At 37.5% G+C, this 3,858-nt stretch overlaps 1 pseudogene; it reads right to left on the reverse strand.

The window, feature by feature from the left end:
- Positions 1 to 218: 218 nt before the first annotated feature.
- On the reverse strand, positions 219 to 3,782 carry LOC111373391 (annotated as a pseudogene).
- Positions 3,783 to 3,858: the final 76 nt, after the last annotated feature.

Genomic DNA, 3,858 nt, shown 5'->3' on the forward strand with positions numbered 1-3,858 from the left:
AAGAAATGATTGAGCAGCTAAGTTATTCAGATTTGATTGATATTTTTGCCTCTAAAACTGTAAGACGAATAGTATTTAACTAATTGTTTGAAATTTTTGGTTTGATGGTTTATAATATAAATCGTTTCTATGATATATTTCATTGTTGCTTTAATGTTAGTTTTTTAAGTTAGCAATGAGTCGCATAATACAACTTTGAATTTTGTCGCTGGGGAGCCTAATTTTCATCGTTGGCCTCCGGGCCCATCAAACACAGAACCGGCTCTGAGCACGCATGTAGAAGTCATTGTTCTTCGGATGACAAATACTGTCATTCACAGTCCCTGCACATTAAGATTATCTGATAAGTTCAACGAAGCAAAGGTAATCATTTTTGGTGAATAATGATAATTACAGACCAGGTGGAACATTGTCTGGAGCATTAGTTTGGAAAAATTTGGTGTGGTGATTCTTTTGTGCTACAACAATTGTGAACTTGGGGATCCACTGGGCATCGAGAAACTTGCAAGCCTGCAAAAATTGACAACTCTCAGAATAAAAGATGGAAAAAGAGATGACTCACATTAAAAGTTACCATTATTGGTTTTCGGTCTGTGAAAGAAAAAGACGTGCCTCAAGAATTTGATCCAGCTCAATGTTCAAAACTTTATTGGATTGGGACTCGCTCACTCGTCCCTACAGATTACAAATGGGCATTTTTCAACAAAAATATAATATGAAACAATATGCAAGAACAATAAAAGGATAAGCATTTGCATTCTTTATTAGGATAATACGGTACCTAAAAATAATTATGTGCTCAGGTTTCCTTTTTTGAGAACTATGGTAGAAGTCTATTAACAGCTCCCTGAGTGTCCAAAGAAATGTATTTAAGAGACAAGTATATGATACTTCCCGATATAGAAATCATTTTCAAAATATATATCCTTCTATATTAAAACCAAATAACCTGTACAGAATAGCACTGGAATTTGAAAGGCATAAAATGAATGAGTCCAAACCAACCTGAAAATCCACCGATCCACTGTCTCTAGTTTCTGATCCTCCGTAACTTTGACTAGCTTAAACAAGGAATCTATCATTTCCAGTTTTGGTGATTGAGTACGAACAGCAGCTCTATAATGAGTAATCAGAGGCCATCCTCTTGAACTAACCACCTTGTGATTCCGTTGTACAAAAAAAAAAAAAAAAAAACACCTCATCAGATATATGATACGGTGCTACGAACTCATACGAGAGAAAGAAATAAGACATTTAGGAAATGACTGAGAAACATGTTCAAGTATAAAATATCGCGGCAATCGAGGGAATATCGGGATAAGCAGTCGGTCCATGGGATACGTCCATACCAACAATTAGAGTCGGAACTTCTGAAATCGGGAAATTCTACTTGTACATAATTATTGCACATAATGGTGTCCATAATATGATATGGCAATCATCTGATTGTTTATATGCAAGTGTGAGATTTAAATTAAAGGTTGGATCCAGTGCCACGTGTAACTATGGACACCATTATGTAAACAATTATGTACATGTAGCACTCCCCTCTGAAATCGTGGGTATGGAATGAGAATTCTCAATAGCTAACAGGGAATTAATACCACCCAACTGGAAGGAAAATGTTAAAAAGAAGAAAAGATGAGCATGGATAAGTACAAAACATATCACAAACTTATTAACTAGTCTAGTTTTGATGACACAACTTGCCTTGGCAAATATCTTCAAGAGCACATTAGTAAGGTACTGATCATTCACCCTCTGAGGTGCAATGCACTGAGTAACTACCCCAAGATCAGAAAGATTACGCTTCTTCCATGGCCCTTCAATCAGATTAACAGAAAAGTCCAAATTGTACATAAGAGGGATTAACAGAGACTAGAGAAATAAACAAAGATCATATCTCACCATAGAGTTTAGAGTTTTTTCTCTCTGGGAGAAGGCAGAGGAGAAACTGAGGCGCATCTCGAAGATTTGACTGTAGCTCTTCAATCATCTTATCCACCCTAAAAGAAGCTGGTCTATTTGAAAGCTCACGACGCTCTTGAAACACTTTACGGGGTTCGCTCATCATCTACAAGAAAGAGATAAATGAATAAAAGATAACATCAATAACAAATTTGAAAATTTTATAGAGTTTCACATTGAAATTAACAGAAGATAGAAATTCTGACAATTCCTCTCATTCGACCACATCTGATTAGACTCCTAGACAAATTTTGCAAATCACAGCGAGCATTAAAGTTTACAATACACCAGTCTTTAATGTTTTTTCGATCCACAAATGTCTGCACAGTCATAGCTTGAGTCAATACCACCAATAACATGGTTTCAATATAAAAAAAAAAAAAAAAAAAAAAAAAAACACAAAAAGGAAAGTGTGCAAAGAAGCATGCCTTGTTGTTAAAGTTCCACCTTCCATTGCGGGGGAAGAAATTCTCGTTTTTACCCACTGTCAACTGCAAGAAAAAAAGAAAAGATAAACTCTTTTGCCATTTCCCACTCCTCAACCAGGTTAAATCAAACCATATATGACTAATGGAATGCTAGCCACCTTAATTTAGACAATTGTCACCTTGGGGGGTGCCAACACACGACCTTCAACTGTAGTGAACTCTCTATTGATAGAAATTCCAGCAGACCAAAAAAGAGGGTCAGCATTGTAATTGCTTGTATGAAGTGCCTGGACTCAAAGCTCGGCAATCATTAGAATCTACAACATGAAAATCAGAGAAAGCAAGACTCAGAAAGTCTTTGAAACTTACTTGAGATAAAGCTGTCTTCCGTTCTTGTGGGTTCTGGCGGGATTTTTCAACAAGGGACGCTTTTTGCTGACCGGAAAGAGCTCTCGTATATCGTTGTAAGGAAACCAATTCGCAGAGCCAGAAAGGAATAAGTAAACACGTTACCACAGTGAACTCAAAATGACAGAGATTACACTTCAGTTCGTGAAGTAAAGAGTACCTCGATGGGAATGTAAATGGGACGCTTCGATTTTCCAACATTGATACATGGATAGGCTACAGAATACTTTAATAATATTTTTCGGTGTTCAACAAAATACTCATGAACGGTCAGTTCTACAGATTCGGGATCCCTCTCTCCATTTCTTAGTTTCATGGTGAACCTTAAAGAATTATACCAGGTTAAGCATTAATTTACTTGGTTGAAAATCCCAGGCATTTGAGAGAACAGAGATTGAAAAAATAACAATACGACAAAGTTAGCAGCAATAACTCACTTTTGCTTTCGGCATATCTCTTCACTCAATCCAGTGATCTTATGTTCTAAATTAGAGTTAGTAGCCTTCACTATAAGGTTCTTCAGGGTCCTTTTAGCCTGTTTATGAAAGCAAACTGATAGTTGTAAAGAGTGAAAGCATCAGTTGTTACAGCAATGCAAAAGTTGAGACAGAAACAGTGGATTACCTGGATCCAATTAACGTTATCAAGATGGTCGACGTTCTGATTGCCAAGAAGAAATTCTTCGACTAGTCCAGGTTTAACAAGCATTGTAGTGGATACGTCAGCCAATAAAAAGGTGGTCTAAGAGACTAAGATTTCTATATCCAAATTTCAGAAAATAGAAGGGTTGATAAAAATTCACTGCAATTGGAAGCTTACCAACATTGAGAGAAGAGCTCCCTGAGTGGCCCTGAAACTCGAATTAAATCCCCGGCATCCAACGACACCACCCCCTATCTCCACAAAGTTTCTAGGTTGATTGTGAAAAAAAGTTTGCCTGCAATCCCTGCAAACAAAAAACCCATTTGAGCACACCATTATTACCCAACAATAGGGATGACAGTTTTCCCCGTCCCGCCCCGCCCCGCCCCACCCCGCCCCGATGGGTTGATGG

The sequence above is a fragment of the Olea europaea genome, unplaced genomic scaffold (assembly GCF_002742605.1).
Source record: "Olea europaea var. sylvestris unplaced genomic scaffold, O_europaea_v1 scaffold11206, whole genome shotgun sequence".
NCBI classification, from domain to species: Eukaryota; Viridiplantae; Streptophyta; class Magnoliopsida; order Lamiales; family Oleaceae; genus Olea; species Olea europaea.